Source organism: Microchirus variegatus (assembly GCF_963457635.1).
Source record: "Microchirus variegatus genome assembly, chromosome: 1".
NCBI lineage: Eukaryota > Metazoa > Chordata > Actinopteri > Pleuronectiformes > Soleidae > Microchirus > Microchirus variegatus.
Genome location: NC_139802.1, coordinates 23,845,509 through 23,865,736, shown reverse-complemented (window position 1 = coordinate 23,865,736; position 20,228 = coordinate 23,845,509).

Here is a 20,228-nt window from a genome sequence, read left to right as displayed (position 1 = left end):
TGTGAAAAGTGAACTTTAACCCTAGATTACTCGGAAAGTACACAGCAAAAGTACTTTATACTACTTGTGCATGAGGTACAAGAGGTACTTTGTACTATAAAACTGAAACCATAAAGTTTCACGGCCCATTTTTGTGAATGGAATAGGTGAGGGCGGGATGGTACGGTAACTATGGAGCTTTGGCCGCTGTCCGTGGTGCTCAAAGGCTGGTTTGTAGGATGAGTGTGTGACCAGTCACCTGTAACGTTAGCGTACATGGTGACAACAGCTGTTCTCTCCAGTGGCTGTGAGTGTCCATGCGTGTGTGTGTGTGCGTGCAGTGCGAACGAGCTTACACTAAAGTTTATGACGGGGGTGGGGGACGCGACAATAAGCCGTCTACACGATTGAAAACGGCATCTCACTCAGTCAAGATCCTGCACTCTGGTGGACACAACAAGCGCAGGTTCAAAACCCTGAGCCGTCTGGAGACACACCTGTGCCAGCAGAAAGAAAACTCTCCGCTCCGCTTTTTTTTGCCCCTTATTTTTATTATTGCTGCTTTGATGGTCAATAATGGAGTACACTGTAGAATAGTTTCCACCCCCGCATTGCTGCTGTAAAAAAAAAAAAAAAAATCGACAAAAAATGTGGACCTTGACAATCGACTCTAAAAATGTCTGAAATTCCCATCTGTACTGTGTATCATAGCTGCTTTTATTGTAAAAAACAGAACCTCTTTGTAAAGTAACTGAAGTCGTGAAAATCAATTATTTTCTTAGCACCCCCACCTATCGGTCAAGCTCCCCATTAGCCCCGGGAGAGAAAAAAATCCTGTTTATGTCAAAAGTGAAGTTTGACCCTTGATTACTCAAAATGTACACAGTTAAATTACTTCATACTACTTTTGCATGAAAAACAAGAGGTACTGACTATGATAAAACAGAAATCATAGAGTAGTAATACTAATTGTATATTTTATACTACTTCAAAGATAGACAAATATTTCACATTTTCACAAGCCTGGATTTCTTGGAAAGTACAAAGTAAAAGCACTTCATACTACTTGTGTGTGAAGTAGGTACTTAGTAGGATAAAACTGAAACCATAAAGTACAAATACAAATTGTGCATTTTATACTACTTCAAAGATGGACCAATATTCAAATTTTTTGTCAAAAGTGAATTTTGACCCCAGATTACTCCAAATGTACACAGTAAAAGTACTGTGCGTGAAGTACAAGAGGTACTAAGTAGGATAAAACTGAAACCATGAAGTACAAATACAAATTGTGTATTTCATACTACTTCAAAGATGGACGAATATTTCACTGTATATACAGTACAGTATATTTGTCTCTCCTTGACTCTTTATTCTCAGTGCAGTGAAACCCCATCAAGACGCTGCTGTAACAAAAGCCTCATCTATCAGGACGAGGCGCCGTGGCAAAACACTCGCCGAACGACCTTCAGCCACCGTCGACACGAGGAGAGAGCGCGACACATTCACGGAGCGCGGTGAGACGTAAAGACGCGGAGGTCAGCGTTTTGTGTCACTGACACTGAGAGTCAGCACGGATATGATCGCAAATTACTACGAGCATCAGGTCTGCCAAACCTTGAATTGATGTTCAGGGTTTTTGTGAAGTATGGCTGTAATGAGCTGCTGACTCTGAAAACATGGCTGCCAGCAGGGATATTGGGTGGGGGGGTGGGGGTTGGACTTTGGCCACTTAATAAAAGGCTCAGCTAATAAGTTTTAGACAGCTTTTACTGACTGGAAAATCAAGTTCATAAGCTGGTCACAACCTGCACCACACCCCATAGAGAAAATCCCACACAGGAGTTCACAGGAGTTGTTGATCCACTGCTGCTTCCATCACTAAGTTCAAATGTCTTATTTTAGTGATTTCAGCTTTTAAAATATTTTGTTAAGATTAACTTCAGTGACAAAGTGACCACACGAGGCAGCAGTAGACCAGCAGCTCCTGTGTCCCCGCGAGCTAAAATCAGTGAGTTTCTCTATGGGGTTTGGTGTGGGAGAGTGAGTGGTTTACAAACTTCAGTTTCTGGTTGGAAAACCAATTAAAAACACTTTCAGTTTAAGTCTACAATGTTTTTAAGAACACGTTGACGTCTTTATCTCACTGTTGGACAGACTTTAACAACAGGAAACTGACGTTTGTAAACCACTCACTCTCCCACACCAAAGCCCATAGAGAAAATCAATGATTTTAACATCACAGCACACAAGAGTTCACAGGAGTTGTTGATCCACTGCTGCCTCCATCACTAAGTTACAATGTCTTATTTTAGTGAATTCGGCATTTAAAATACTTTGTTAAGATTAACCTCAGTGACACAAAGTGACCACAAGAGGCAGCAGTAGACCAGTAGCTCCTGTGTCCATGTGAGCTAAAATCACTGATTTTCTCTATGGGGTTTGGTGTGGGATATAAAACTTCAATTTCTAGTCAGAAAAAGCTGTCCAGTTTAATTTAAAGTTGAACACATTTTTATTTGAGCATTTAAATAAATATTAAACTATAAACCAAACAGATTTAAACTATATAAAAATACAAAAAAGTGATAACGTGAGCTAAAATCACAGATTTTTTTCTGTGGACCTGCTCTGGAATCTGATGAGTTGTGTTTTTGTGGTAATATCTTTTTGATGCTATAGAAATAAAAACAGAGTGAGTGACATACAGATTTATCACCGGTGACCTAGAGGAGCTGCGGCTTCATTGCTCGTCAGCCGCTGCAGAGCAGACTCAGCACATCTGTGGATTTCTTTAGCTGAAGAAAGTGTATGTGTGTGTGCGTGTGTGTGTGTGAGGACGACGTCCATCCTCACTGCTACATATTTGATAAGTGTGGACCTCCTTTGAAATACAACAATCTTCCCTTTTGAATTGTGCACTTTTAGTAAATCAATCCAAAGTGAAAGTGTGTGTTTAACTTCGAGTGAAACAGGTACAGATAAAACTTTGATGAGTCAGATTAAACCCATTTAAATCCTAGATTAAATAGTTTTTTTAAAAGGTTTTGTTTTGCCCTGGTGTTTTCAAATGAGAATATCTGCAGTTCTAAAAAGTAGAGGTCGTGTGGATTAATCCAGGATTAAGCTAATTTTCTCACACAGAAAAGCTGCAGCAGTGATGATGTGGCTGTAGTGCAACAGTCGCTCACTGTCTCTTTCCACACGTTCCTCTCCTCTCTTGTCCTTAATTGTGAAAACAACACAACGGCAGACGCTGCAGGGTCTTCACGCTGGTGTGAACGAGACTCTCTAACAGGGTGTTTACAGGTATAAACAAGTTAAATTTAAGACTTTTTACGACCTTTTAATACCACCTCTAAATTAAATTTAAGACCAACTTACAATGGAAATACATATCAAAAGTGGACCATTTTTACGACATATGACGCAGCTAGCTTCATACGTGCTGCCAGGCACCGACCTCAACCAAGAATACTCATTATTTTCAAGCCATTTGTGATTAAACTTGCACTTTCCCATGTTGTCGAGTGGTTAATCAATGCTGCCCGCCACCTGTAGATGATTTAGCCTAAGTCATCCAAAGCTGCGCAGTAGGCTAGTGACGAGTTGAAGACGAGACCCAGACTCTATCAGCGGCAGTGATTGGGTCTCGTCTTTCACTTGTCACCCAATGGTGTGTACCAGGGTTTCCCCCAGAAAACCTGCTAAGCCCAGTGGTAGGACCTCTCGGGCAGCCCACCAGCGGCCCATGGCGGTATTGTAAGACATTTACAAAAAGACACACTCTTGAAATTAAATAAATAATATACATTTTTTCACTTAGATACTAATAAAGTAATCGGCCAGTGAATTTTAAACCAAGCCATGCAATGGTTACATTTAAAAGTAAAATAAATCAACAGGGCGACCTTGAATGTCATGAAATATAATGCATTATTATTATTATTATAAATAAAAAAGTGGTAGTGCCCCATCATTTGCCTCATCTGGTGCAGACAAACGGCCCTTTTATTTCTGCGCTGTTCTCTTCTCCCTCTCTTGCGCCGTTAGTCGCTTCTGCGTCTCCAAGCGGTCTCTTCCAAAGTAGACTGGATAATTTCTCTTCCAAAGCAAACTGGATAATTTCTCTACATGTTTTATTCCCACATAAAAATAATGATCTTTATGACGAGGATGGAGTACAGTCACGATGGAGTGCAGATGATCCGAGTAGATCGGAGTAAAACGTGGTGACAGACTATGAAGAGCAGAGCGCACTTTTCATCGTTTTTACTCCGTGGTCTCCATATTTATGTAGAAGACTCTTTAGCGCTGTAATTAAGGGAATAACAGATGTATCAGATGAGTTGATGTCTTTAGTGTCTTTAACTGCTCAAAGACAGAGAATGTATTCTGCTGTGAAGTGAATATTGCGGGGAGTTCATAATCTGCTCCATATGCAGACACTGCTCACACTCTGACAGTTCACACGTCCTAATTATCATTATTATCATTATATATATATATATATTTGTTTTACTACAGCAGGCAGTCGTCATAAAAAGAAGAAGAGGAATGAATGGATGAAGTGATGAATGTAAGGTTAGAACCACGTGTCACACATGTCAGTTTAGATTTGACCACAGTTTTACTGCAGGGTTCATGAGGAGGAGACAACACTGACCTACACACGCACACACACACACACACATACAGAGAGAGAGAGAGACACACACACACACAGAAAGACACAGAGAGAAAGAGAGAGACACGCAGAAAGAAACACACACAGAGAGACACACACACACAGAGACACACATACACACAGAGAGAGACACACACACAGAGACAGAGAGAGAGACACACACACAAACACGCACACACACAGACACACACACAGAGGGACACTCACAATGAGTAACTTGTAGAACAATCACTCTTAAACACTAAAGACCCACGTTCTGTTCTGTCATTATTATAAAAACAACCATTGAATAATTCAAACCTGAGTGAAAAGAACTCTTTACCGAGCAGAGCAGATACACAAACACCCATAAACACATATAAACACACATATACACACATAAACACCCGTGTGTTATAAACCTTTAACGTCTTCACATTAAAGTGATAGTTTGGAATTTTGGACATAAGACCTATTTTCCAACTCAGCCGGTGTGATGGAGACGTCTGGAGACATTTTCAAGAAATTTCATTCAGTTCTTCTAGTTGCCGAGTTCGCTGATGCTATGGCTAGCGCAAGTCAATGATACAAGTTAGCATGGCATTAGAAACACTCATACTGACTCCACAGTGCACCCGAGGCAAATCAATTGTAACGGCAGACTATCAATGTACATATCTGTGTTGATAGAATGTTTGAAATAAAACCAACCTTGCAATTTGAAGGATTTATGTCTCAGCAGTATGGAAGCAAATTTGTGCCATTATCCAAATTAAAATGCATTAACAGAAATGCTTTTTCATTTTCAAAATGCAGCTGCCTTTTTGACTCATAAATAAAATTTATAATCAATATTCCAAACTGCATTTTAATTTTCAACTTCTAGACTGCTCATTCTGTGCCTTAATTAAAAGACAAAGCAAACAGAGAAATGCTTTTTCGTTTTCATGTTCGCTGCAAAAAGTGTTTCATAATTCAAATGAGTTCGCAATATGGAGCGGCGCGGGATAGTGACGTCACTGGCCACTCCCCTTGTTCTGGCTCTGCTACACACACTCACATAAACGAATGGAGGAACATCGCGGATTAGACTTCTCGGTTAAATATTGAAATGTCAGACATTTCCCTGGTAATTGTCGGAGATTAACCCACTTTTTTAGGATTGTTAAAGTAGTTTTAACTGATCTACAGTTCAGCATTATTGTTTGGCTCGATCCTTGTGTCGGAGTTCTCCGGAGCGCAGACTCTGTGTGACACAAACACACACAGCTGCAGCGTCTATGCAGCCGGTCACAATCAGCGGTGCTGTCCATAAACACACCAGGCTTCTTATTGAGATTTTAGACGTTTCCCCCGGTAATTGTTGGAGATTAACCCACGTTTTTGGGATTGGGTTAGTTTTAACTGATCTACAGTTTTGTAAGACTTTTCTTCCTGTGACGGCACTCTGGTCAATCAGTAGTCGGCAGTCTGGCGATGTCATATAGTACCTGCTCAGCACCATAGATATGTAAAGGGTAGATGTGTCGTCCGCGCTGCTGGCCAATACTGTCATTGGACGATCCGCCGTAAGACATCTATACTTTGAATATCTATGCTCAGCATGAGTGTAAGAACAAGGGGAGTGGCCAGTGACGTCACTATCCTGCGCCCCTCCGTATTGCGAACTCATTTGAATTATGAAACACTTTTTGCAGCGAACATGAAAAGGAAAAAGCATTTCTCTGTTTGCTTTGTCTTTTAATTAAGTCACAGAATAAACAGTCTAGAAGTTGAAAATTAAAATGCAGTTTGGAATATTGATTATTCATTTTATTTATAAGTCAAAAATGCAGCTACATTTTGAAAATGAAAAAGCATTTCTGTTAATGCATTTTAATTTTCAAATTTGATATTTCAAATTGGATTTTGTTACCTATTTGCTGCAGGATGTTTTGAAAATGTTATCATTTTAAATAAATCACAGAATGAGCAGTCTGGAATTTGAAAATGAAAATGCATTTTGAAATATTGATTATTCATTTTATTTATGGGTCACAAAATGCAGCTCCATTTTGAAAATGAAAAAGCATTTCTGTTAATGCGTTTTAATTTGAATAATGGCACAAATTTGCTTCCATACAGCAGCAGCAGCGCGTCATACTTCCGGCAGCGGCGGACTGATTCCAACATTAGTTTTGTTTCAAATATTATTCTATCAACATAGATATGTACATCGATAGTCTGCCGTTACAATCGATTTGCCTCGGGTGCACTGTGGAGTCGGTATGAGTGTTTCTAATACCATGCTAACTTGTATCATTGACTTGCGCTAGCCATAGCACCAGTGAACTCAGGAACTAGAAGAACTGAATGAAATTTCTTGAAAACGTCTACAGACGTCTCCATCACACAGGCTGAGTTGGAAAATAGGTCTTATGTTCAAAATTCCGAACTATCACTTTAAACTCCATCTCACACGAGTGAGACAGGTGTGAGGTCAGAGGTTGCCGGGGGGCAGGTACACAGTCGTCATGGTGTCATCTCTGTTGCCATGGAGACAGCTGTCAGCAGCAGCTTTGACTGTGTGTGTGTGCGTGTGTGTGTGTGGGGGGGGGGGGTTGTGATGGGTGGTGGACGTGTGGAGGTGGACAGGGCAGCTGGAGACTTTGAGTAACAGCTCTATAATCTCACACACACACTCACACAGAGTACTCAGGTGCAGCGCGGTGGAGTCGGCGGCCTGTTCCTCATAATGATTCAGAGCGGAGTGCAAGGGGTCAGCCACTCCGGTGTCCTCGTTTTCTCAGCCTGATAAATGCATGATGTATGATGTAATAATAACAATATATATAATAAACACACACACACACACACTCGATACAATAACGTGGAGGTAGATTTGTCTCTTTGTCGCTTCTCTCGGCTCCAAACGACAGCGACAAATGATTCCAGGAGTCAAATTAAACTCAGGTGAGCTGGTAACTGTGCTCTGACATCACACACACACACACGCGCGCACACACAGTCATTTATCAGCTGACAGCAGCCACTGGAAAACACTGTGAGATCTTTTTTTCCAGTGGAGAGCAGAAATCCTGTGTTCTTGTCATATATTTTTGTAATATAAATATAATAATAATATAAATACATAATCATTAATATATACAAGAAAATATCCTTGTTCTCTGTGGATCCACAAATTATGAATGGGTGAAGCAGGAAAAAAAAAGTTTTTATTTCCCTACGGTTTTATGAACCTTTTATCACCTGCACCAAAGCCCATAGAGAAAATTAGTGATTTAACATCACAGCACACTGGAGTTCACAGGAGTTAATTAATCCACTGCTGCCTCCATCAGTAAATTCAAATGTCTCATTTTGCAAAATTCGGCATTTGAAATATTTGGTTCAGATTTACTTTAGTGACATAAAACTTCCACACGAGGCAGCAGTAGACCAGCAGCTCCTGTGTCCCCACAAGCTAAAATCACAGATTTTCTCTATGGGATTTGGTGTGGGGTGTCTTTTGTTACAGTTTTTCTCGATTGTTTACACATTTTCTGAAAGCTTGCCTCATGCTCTCACAACTCTACACACAAATCCAAAAAACACACACACAATGGGCAAAACCCCTCAATTCTCCTGCAAAATGAAACTTTACATTCAAAACAATGTTATTTCTTCTCAAAATGGTATTTTGTTTTCAAATGACACACAAACCATAATATCAATAGACATTTATAAGAACCAGTTGAACACTGATGTTCTCAATGTAAAACACTATGATGAATAGAAAACACTTCTTCTCCATTGATCATAATGACTTAGGCCTTTTTTTGTTTAGTGTTACACTTACTACAGACACTACATACATAAGTGTGTAAAATATTTTAGAATATTGTTTTTATAGGGGGCCCACGGTTGGTGTAGTAAATTGACAGTAGGTGTGAGAGTGTGAGTGAATGATTGTTTGTCTCTATATGTGGCCCTGTGATGGACTGGTGAACTGTCCAGGGTGTGACCTCACCGATCGCCCTATGTCACGTGAGCCTCCAGTGGAGGATGAAGCGGTAGATAATGGATGGTTTTTATACTCAAAACACACAAATACACAGTAACACATATATTTTATTCCTATGTATTTCCCACAAAAACAATGTACAGTGTACATCCCAACCTACACAAAGTTGCATATGCAGTGGTCTACATACAAAACAGAACCCTTTTAATGCTAACGCACTGATTGCAAATTGTAAACCTGTGTGACAGGTGTTTTCCCATGTGATGAGTCAGTTTGCATAGTAGGGAAATTAACTTTTGAATGACAGTGTGTTCTTTGTTAAAACAAGAGATTTTCTTCATGAAAATTGTGCCAAATGCAGAGAATTGTGTGTAGTGTTTTAAAAAAAGTGTGTTTTACAACTGCAATTTGAGTGTAAAGCAGGAATTGTGCTTGTAGTTTAGCAGAGTTGGTTCAGGGGGGTTGGTGCATGAGTTACCTGGGGTCCGTTTCACAAAGCAGGTTCAACAAACTCTGAGTCTAACCCTGAACTCTGAGTTGATCTACTCTGAGAAAGGAAACTCTGAGTTTTCGGTTTCAGAACAGCTGATTTGAGTTAGTTTGTTTCACCTCGAGTTAAGCGCGTGCACCACAAGTATAAAAAGACAACATCAATGGAGCCCCGTTTCGACGAGTCACCATGACAACGGGGAAGCGGAGGGTGACGTTCTTCACCCACTGGAGTTGAAAATATTAATGTGTGTTTCAGCAAGTTTTTAGAAGGAAGTGCACAGTAGCAAAAGAGAGGGAGACGGCGTCGGAGAGAACTCTGCTGCTGATGAGAAAGTTTAAATGTTGTCCTTTTCACAATCACAATAATATTACCGGGGGAAACTGCTTGAGTTGTAGACTATTAATTTATTTATTTATGTGTAATCCCGCGGGGGAGAAGCGCACTTGGCAGCAGTTTAAGATGAAACATAAAAACATTGTTCAAACAGGTAAGACCTCTGCATAATCTCATGGGATTAACCTAATGTTGATCATGTTTTACATAAAGTAAATATGAAGTAGCTGTTTGATTGTACAGTTGTTTTATCCCCAACGGGAAATGAGAGAATGCTGTGCTCTCATGTCATCCATGCTGGAGACTTTAACCAGTGCAATTTACTACGCCAAAACTCTGCTGACTGAATGAATGAGGAAATCAAATACCGTGTGTGTCTGAAAGAGGGCGGAGACAGAGAGAAACTCAAGGTTTGCGGAGAAAAACCTGCTCCCGACCAGGTTAGGTTCATAGAGCATGTTACCATGGTAACTGACCGAGAGCTTAAGTTATCTCTCTCTGTGAAACAGGCTAGAGTTACTCCTCTTTCTCTGGTTTGACTTACCTCCCTTTGTGAAACGGAAAACTCAGAGTTTCCCTCATTTCAGGGTTAACAGACTCAGAGTTTTCACTAAACCTGCTCTGTGAAACAGGCCTCTGATGTGGTCATTGTGTCTCAAGTACCAGTATTTGTGTGTAAACAATTGAGAAAAACTTTAAAGACTTCGTATTTTCTTGAGCCACTGCTGCAGACAGCCATGCTGGTTCCTCAGGCTCCACACAATCATGATGTAATGGTGTCAGTTATGTGTCAGTTCCTCTACAAAAACCCTCAGGTGGTGAATGAATAGATAAGACATATAAATATATATGTACCCAAATGCACATTTTCATCTTGAGAGCGAGACGTCGGAGAGAAAATGAAGCAGCATTTTAGAGCAAACAGGTGATTCTTCACCGTGTGTGTGTGTGTGTGTGTGTGTGTGTGTGTGTGTGTGCGTGCGTGCGTGCGTGTGTGTGTGAAGAGCCCTTCAGACAAAATGAACCGGGGTTGAATGTAAACATGGAAGTGATGGATGACATTTTCCCCGGCTTTGTCTCTCCATTAGTTGCGGTTCAAGTGCTGCGAGGCCCGTCAGCGTCTGCAGGACATTTTCACTTTGAAGATTTCCCACTGTGGGCTTTCTCTGGATTGGTTTGCACACACACAAGTTATTTGTGCAGCTCCCATTTTTCAAGCGAGATCAAAGTGGTGAGAAAAAGACAATGTTTTTACACCGGAGATTGGTTTTATTTGTTGTTTATGTTTGTTTTTGTTCACTTTCATTTGATGCTGACGTCAATACCACATTATTAACCACACCAAGCTTTATTAAAAATAAATATGTCTTATTATGACATGAATATACTGCATCTATAACCACTCACCACTATTAAACAATAATGGCCTCACACTTAATAATATAGAACAGATAGATAGAACTGTGCTTATTGGCCATGTATACTTGCGTATACTAGGAATTTAATTATTGCATTTAACCCATCCGTGAATTAGTGAACACACACAGCACACAGTGAGGTGAAGTACACGCTAACCCGGAGCAGTGAGCTGCCTTCATTCAGCAGCACTCGGGGAGCAGTGAGGGGGTTAGGTGCCTTGCTCAAGGGCACTTCAGCCGCGGACTGGTCGGGTCTCGAACCGGTTACCCAGCACAGCTTATTATTATAATAATAATAATAATAAATAATTTAACATACATTAGAGATTAAGCTTGAGCTAAAGATTCATTAGAAATAATATTAAACTTTAGCAACTATTCCACTCTGTCATCGTTTCTGGACTTTGAAGAAGATAAATTTGATCCATTTATTTGCAGAAACAGCAGCTCATTACCGCGCGTTTAAAAAAGACGGAGCTTTTCTGTCAGAGAGCAAAGAAGGTCGAGGAAAACAGCAGCACATTCATGTGTTTCGTGACGAAGAAAGAGCCAGAGGCAGGTGATGGTCAGAGGTCACACACAGATGTCAGGGTGAATTACGTCCATTAACGACTTCATTAATGACAGTTTGTCTGTTGTGAGACGTTTGTATTTGTATTTAAAGTGGAAATAAACCTTTAAACCACTCTCTCTGTGTGCAGTGAAGGGAAGTTCGGCACTGTTCACTGCTCGGCTCTTTTAGAAGAACTCTTCCCTTAAGTACAGCAAATGCCATAAACTTTAAGTACTTTTTATTTAGTAATGTTATAAAAAGTCATTTTCCCTTCAAAGTACTTTTTTTGAGTTGAGATAAAGAGCCAATAAATGAATCAAACGACTAATAAAGGAATCAAGATATTAATCAGTCTTGAAAAATGTACTCTGTGTTCACTTCCTCTGATCAAAAACTTCACTTTCTAAATCTGAGAACTCCACACTCTTTGACATTCACTGCCACAAATCCACTCCTCGCCAAACAAACAAAACCGGGGTCGGGCGCTTTCACGTTCCACTGTCTAAACAGACAATCTGCATTAATATACAGTGAGTGTGTTTAAATTCATGAGTTTTCCTGGCTTTAAATAGTGAGACATTGTTGGCTGTCAAACGTCCTTGGGTATCAACGATGATAAATGTGTGTCCAGCCATGGCAAAAGCGTTCACAAGTCTACTTCGCGACATTTGGTTATGTACAGATTCTGAGCGTGTGATTTCTAAGCTTTCCAACAATGCCAAACACATGTCCATTTGATCATTTTTGAAGAAGATATGGCCATTTGAATGTAGGCACTCCTCAAACTGCTTTAGGGAGAATTTTAGCCTCAAAGATTTACACCTTCTGAGAGCCATGACAGAATCATCACATTTACATAGAACAACCCCCTCCTGGTCTAAGCTGTCAGTGAAACCACACCCTGCTCTGTATGAGCACAGATACTATTGTTGTGAGCTACACTGCTACACAGAACAATATATATACACAATACATAAAAAACTGTACATAATATCCTTTTAAGATTTGGGTTAGGGTTAGAATTATTTAAAGAAAATTTAGGATTTATAAAGGAAAATCATGAACATTTACAGGGGTGCCACTACCACGCATACCAATGTATTTCCATCATCTGTTTTTGTTGTTACATGAAAACAAAATAAACTATATATACTTAAGAGAGAAGGATCAAAGACAGACACATATTTCTAATATCAAATCAGACACTAATGAAATACATTGAAGTGGCTCTGTGGTGTAGTGTGGTCTGTTACTGAATGAGCTGATAATGTCCTAACTCACAACTCAAATCATTAGCATCACAGTCAATACTTCACACACAAATTGTGTCATTTACACATGATTCAAACACTTCAGCACATGTTTGTGCTAGCGCTAGTGAATACAATAACAAGAAAAAACTTCCCTGTATGTGACTGAACACTAACGTTACGTATATAAAAACTCACCCATAAGAATATAGCGCAGTGCTGGCATCACATCGTCATCTCAGACAACTACTGTGTCTGTCCTGCTCTCTTTCAGCCATGAATAATCCATCTGTTTGTTGTTTTTGTGACGGTGAAGTCTGCTAACACGTTAGCATAAAGATCGCTAGCTTAAAATGCTAACGGTCCACACAGCAGCAGTCTCTGTGCTTTCTCTGTCCCTGTGAAGGCGTTCAGCCACAGCTCAGATATTGTCCTGTTCTCCTTGCCTTCCTTTGTTCAACAAAGCTTTGATGATAATCACGCTTTAATTTCGCACTGTGCACACACACACACACACTGTGATTCACAGCGATAAAACAACCTTAATTCAATCACAAAGTTTATGGTTTTAAGACCCACAATACTGTGATTTGAAGCATGTAGTGGCTTCTTCAAAACTTCAACTTGTGTAATTTTGAAAAAAACGAAAATCCCTAATTTTGAAAAAAAAAAAATCCTGTTTTTTTCTCGTTTTGCGCTTTGCCGACTTGTTCACATATCTTCAACGCATTAATGCAGCAAAAATACTTCCCCGACAACCGGCAACTGGCAGCTACCGTCCTTACAGAGATAAACACAGCTGAACGCACAGGTCGACACCGGCCTGTGAACAACTCTGTGTTTGTGTGATAAAGCCTCCCTCTGTGATTTAAGAAGAAGCTCCATATGTATGTATGTATGTGTGTGTGTGTGTGTGTGTGTGTGTGTGTGTGTGTGTGTGTGTGTGTGTGTGTGTGTGTGTGTGTGTGTGTAAACCTGGAACTTTAAAAAAACACTTTTGAGTGTAAAATATACTGTACAGCCTAGAAGTGCATCATCTCAACGCTGTGGCCTGGCATCAACGATCAAACCAAGCCTTCTTGCTCTCTCTCTGTTGTAGAAATGTCTTCAGATATCGTACAGTGTCGTACAGCTCAGAGTCTCCACACGCAAAAATAATATGTGACGTCATTCCGCGAACCTCAACGGTGATTGGCCATCGCATTGTAGGCGAAATTCTTTACGTAAAAGTTGAAAAATGTCAACTCAAGCATCTCGAGTACACATTTTTCAACCTTTACGAAAAATCAAGGGGGAGACAGGCAACGAACAAACCTGAACCTTTAAAACGTCAGAGTATACAGCCTAGAAATGCATCATCCCAACCCTGTCGTCAAGCAGATGGCGCCATAATTGCAGCTCAACCTCGGTTCCATTTTGGACTGGCTTATTTATAGGTAATGCTGTGTTCACACCAGATACCATTTGTCACGTCCCTTCACTTAAATCATGCCGCAGGATGATTTAGTATAACGTAGCATTTCTTTTTACGATGTCTGCTACTTACCCAATGCTACGACGTGTGTGGACACGTGGAGCTGTACGACAAATCTGTATCGCACAAATTGCGACAGTCGAGTTGACATTCTTCAACTTTTACGAAAAATTGCGGCAAACGCTACGACGTGTGTGGACACTCGGAGCTGTACGACAAATCTGTATCGCACATATGTGACCCGTCACGGACCAAGCGGGAACAAGTCGGCCCAGCGCAAAAATGAGAAAAAACAGGAAAAACTTTTTTTTTTTCAAAATTAGGGATTTCCGTTTTTTTCAAAATTACACAAGTTGAAGCTTTGAAGAAGCCACTACATGATTCAAATCACAGTATTGTGGGTCTTAAAACCATAAACTTTGTGTTTGAATTAAGAGAAAGTGTCTGGAACGTTCCAGCAGTTATGTGTGAGTGTGTGTGCGTGTGTGTGTGGGTGTGTTTGTGTGTGTGTGTGTGTGTGTGTGTGTGTGTGTGTGTGTGTGTGTGTGTGTGTGTGTGTGTGTGTGTGTGTGTGTGTGTGTGTGTGTGCGCAGTGTGAAATTAAAGCGTGATTGTCATCAAAGCAGTCGTCATCAAAGCTTTGTTGAACAAAGGAAGGCAAGGAGAACAGGACTGTGGCTGAACATCTTCACAAGGACAGAGAAAGCACAAAGACTGTGGGACTGTTAGCATTTTAAGCTAGCGATCTTTATGCTAACGTGTTAGCAGACTTCATGGTCACAAAAACAACAAACAGATGATTATTCGGCGGCTGAAAGAGAGCAGGACAGACACAGTAGTTGTCTGAGATGATGACGTGACACCAGCACCGCACTATATTCTTATGGGTGAGTTTTCATATATGTAACGTTAGTGTTCAGTCACATACAGGGATGTTTTTTCTTGTTATTGTTTCACTTGCTCCAGCACAAACATGTGCTGAAGTCTGAAGTGCTTGAATCATGTGTGAATGACACAGCTTTGTGTGTGAAGTATTGACTGTGATGCTAATGATTTAAGTTGTGAGTTAGGACATTATCAGCTCATTCGAAAAAGACTGATCCATCCACACTACACCACAGAGCCACTTCAATGTATTTCATTAGTGTCTGATTTGATACTAGAAATATGTGTCTGTCTTTGATCCTTCTCTCTTAAGTATATATAGTATATTTTGTTTTCATGTAACAACAAAAACAGATGATGGAAATACAGTGGTATGTGTGGTTGAAAGTGGCACCCCTGTAAATGTTCATGATTTTCCTTTATAAATCATACATTTTGTTTGAATAATTCTTGCACACTTTCTGTAAATCATATAAACCTTATTTGATGTCTCAATTATCACTGTGTTTGTCTCCTATATGATATATTTAACTGAAATTTATTTTTCAAACAACCAATGATTTATAAAGGAAAATCATGAACATTTACAGGGGTGAACAAACTTCTGCATACCACTGTATGACTACACAAATGATAACAGAATAAGCCCCCCCCCCCATATTTTTTTTAGGTTATTTCATTTCAAATCTTAAGAGGATATTATGTCCAGTTTTTAATGTATTGTATGTGTATTGTTCTGTGTAGCAGTGTAGCTCACAACAATAGTATCTGTGCTCATACAGAGAGGTGTGGTTTCACTGACAGCTTAGACCAGGAGGGGGTTGTTCTATGTAAATGTGATGATTCTGTCTCTTGGCTCCCAGAAGGTGTAAATCTTTGAGGCTAAAATTCTCCCTAAAGCAGTTTGAGGAGTGCCTACATTCAAATTGCCATATCTTCTTCAAAAATTATCAGATTTCCATGTGTTTGACATTGATGGGAAGCTTAGAAATCACACTTTTCAGAATATGTATCTATAACTCCAGATGTCCCTAAGTAGACTTGTGACCGGTTTTGCCATGGCTGGACACATATCGTGTCTGACAGTCAAGTTGACATTTTTCAACTTTTACGGAAAAATTGCGCCAACGCCATGATGCTGAGGTTCTCGAAAGGACGTCACAGATTTACCGCTGTCGAATATCTTCAAACACAAACCTGCTTCATGTAAAATGAGCTAGAACCTGATTTTTACCAGACATCGTACGGTACCTTTGTAAAGTTCTCAGGTAAATTTTTTAACGGATGAATAAAGTGTGTGTGAAATGTTTTTGAATAAATTGGATTTGTTTACACTGTAAATAACGTGCTCGTGCTGTATATGAGGGCTGCAACAATTATTCAATGAATCGATGATTAATCGTTGACTAAATGAATCGTCAACTCTTTTGATCATCAACAATTCAAACACACTTTCTGTGATTTTTCAGCTTCTTAAATATGAATATGTTCTGGGGGGTTTTCTCCATATAAACAAATAAATCATGATAACTGAATCTTTAATAATTACATTTTTAGTCTGTGGACAAAAACAAGACGTTTGAGAACAAACAAGTCTTCGTTTAATCAATAAAATACTTGACAGTTATTAAAATTATCCTAACAGCCCAACTCTACATATTCTGGTTACTCAATCTATCTATATTGTATATTTGTTGATTTTCTATAAGTTGTTACCTATATATTTTAACTGTCTTTGCTGTATAAATGTCCACATGGTCTCGTCTGACCTGATTAGACAAAGGATTATAATCTCACGTCACCATTGTCTGTATTTAACTCGCTCACTGTTATGTTAATGACACGAGTGACGAGCGTCGACTGGGTGAAGAAAACAGCTTCTCCTACAATCTGTCACATGGCAGCACAGAGCGTCTATATATAACTGGAGGTGTGAGCACAGAAGAATTCTCTTCTCTGGCTCTGCTGAAACACAGAGAGAGACAAGCTCTGTTATCGACATCATGTTTAAGGGGAAACGCCTACTTTCTCTCTGGGGGATGATAAGTGTAGTCGTAAATAGACTCCATTTGCACTTGTGTGTGTGTGTGTGTATGTCTTTGTGAGGACCAAAACAACACTTAGAATTCATGGGAGGGAGGACATTTTTGGTGGATTTTATGGTGACCTTGAGGTTAAGGTTTGGCTTTTAGGTTCAGGTTGGGGTTAAGGGGATAAGGATCCATGTTAGGACCATAAACACTGACCTTGTCAGGACCAGTTCCATCATGGTACAGTCCGGTTCGGTATAGTACGGCAGGGATTACCTATTATTTGTAAGTAATTGAATATTTGAGCACATTTGCTGCCGTAAGCTAAAAAAAGCTGGACACCGTCTTTAATCACCAGCTGGTTACGAAGACAAATGCGTGAGGCACGTACTACTGCTGTTATTTTATTTTTTATTTTTTTTATTATTATTTGTGCATAGGTTATTTTTTTACTGACATTTACTCACTTATTTACCAAACCTGGCTGTCGCCATGACAACAACAATTGTTTTTTTATATTTATTTATCACTGTGAATTCTAGCAACAGAAATCATTTGAATCAGTTCATATTTTTCAGAATAAAACCTCAGATTTTTTTTTTTTTAAGATCCGCCAGGCTAGATACTGAAGCTAGCGGGCCAGTTTTTCGCCCACGGGCCACCAATCGCGAACAACACCATTGACCATGACACAGCAGACAACACAGGAGGACATCCAGCAGCTCTGTCTAGCTTTGTACGAGAGTCGACTACAGACGTTGAAGAAACACCGGTCGCAAGAGAGTTACTTTCTTTTGTCTGTAGCCAGATCAGCTGACTATCGCAGTTCTAGCTCCACCCATTCTGTACCGTTCTACTCTCTTACTGCAAACGAAGGATACCGAAATTGAACGATTGGGGCAAGGTTAGTTCACTTTGTTTTGAAACACAAAACAAATACGTACCGTATCGAACAGTTCCACTCGGTGGAAACACACCAATGGAGACCAAAACCTGGTCCCAATGAGGCAAATTATTCTCCGTCTTACTTTATTCAACCATCACAAGCTAAGAAATGAACCCCAAATCTTTGCAAATTTGTAGTAAAATCAAGTTCTGCTTAATTTTACATGAAGCCGGTTTCCTTTAAAAGATATTCATATGTATTTTTCCCTTATGGAGCAAGATTGGAATCCTTCTACTTCTTCTTCTTCCAATAAATTCTGGAGTTGTAACGAACCTACCTAAACCCTACCTAACACCCATACCTAACCATAACCCACACAGTGAAAACACACTAGTGGTGACCAAAACCTGGTCCTAATGAGGCAAAGAAACCAAGTTTAGGACTAAGAAAAATAATGAACAATTGTTGTTATGGTTAAGGTCAGGATTATCTGGTTAGGATTCAGGACAACGCTTTGTTTGGTCTGTCCAAATAGTTGGAAGTCAATGCAGAGTCCTCAGAAGAATAGCTGTGCAAACCTGTGTGTGTGTGTGTGTGTGTGTGTGTGTGTGTGTGTGTGTGTGTGTGTGTGTGTGTGTGTGTGTGTGTGTGTGTGTGTGTGTGTGTGTGTGCCAAAGTGCTGGTGTGTGAAGTGACAACCATGAGTGTCGGCCCACGCACTACACCCACAGAACAATAGGCAGCGAGAGGAGACGAGCTAATGGAGCAGATTAGTGAACATTTGAATCAATGGACAGATGAAGAGTTCAGATCAGACAGAGCTGTGGTTTTTAGTGACACAACCGTTTAAAATCAGCGGGGAAGAACTGACAAAGAGACTAAAGATCTTCGTTTGTTTGGTGTGAACAGCATGAATCAAAAAGTAGAGGAAGGATTTTAATAGAATATTTAAAGAGACAAGTACATTACGGTCCTTTTCATAGCTCAATCACCTGTAGCAACTACAAATGTTATTGTACGTTAGCTGAAGTTAGCCACAGAAGTCAAGTCAACTTTACACAGCAACATATCAATAAAATAGAAGTAAAACAGTGAAACAGTGACATAATAGAAAAGTAAAATGGTAAAAACTACATAGAAGTGTCCACGTTGACTATCTATCTATCATAGGAAACCATGGTTACAGTTGCACCTATAATCAGGGATAGGAATAAGTTGTATAAAGGATTTTCTTTCCAGGTTCTAATAATATATATCACAGTTTTTTGTCTCTGTAAGTAATTAAATGTATGGCTGGGAAACGGCGCCATGTTTGCCTGCTGCAGGCGTGAGGCCTCGCTGAGATCTGATCAACCAACTGGGATCTTCATATTCAGTCAGCGCTGCCCCGCCTGAGGCCATCTGCCGCCCTGCCTCTAATCCAAGCGCTTGTCATTGGTGATTAGCCAGCATCTCTATCACTCTCTCTCTCTCCTCTGTCCAATGTTGTATATTTCCAGCTTATTACGCTGACACAAGCGTTAAAGCACGACACGATGAGTCCTCTCGCTCTCGATCACCCTAAACGTCTTTGTATGGATTTTTCACAACTCTAAATACAAGTATTTTCCCCTCTTGATCCATACATCCCTAAACGCCGCTGCCCTTGAAGGATATTCCTGGTTGCTAGCTGCTTTTTTGAAAAAGCGAGACCTTTACAGACGTGTACGTCTTCCTTTCTGTTTTTGGCGTAGTGTTACAGTGCGACTTACAGTCCTGGCATATGTACTACAGCTTTGTGAGGATGGAGATATTTCCTGAAACGATGCCGTGTGTTTACAGGGAACTTTTTGAAAACGGCAACGGTTTCCGTGTGGGTGTGGCCTGAGAGCCGTACCGAGGCTTTATAGTAGCATTCAGTGTTTCCAAAGCATTGGTTTGGGGACTGCTACAAGCTGCCATTGGTGGTGGAGGTGGGCGGAGCAACAGGCCAAAGCTGTGTTTCCATTAAGTGGAACATTAAAGTACGTATTTTTTAGCGTTTCCATTCGGAATAGAACCAAAATAATCAGACTGTTCCATTCTTTGGCACCCGTCCCTTCGGGTTCCAGAATAAAATGGTAGGTGGAGCTACACTGGCTCCACCCTCGCCAGTGATAGCTGATTGGGCAACAGATAAACGTCACACGAAATATCTCATGGTAGTCGAGGCAAACTCAAAAGGACGTCCTCCACCGTTCTCGCGTTCCAAACCGTACCAAACCGAATCGTACCATGAT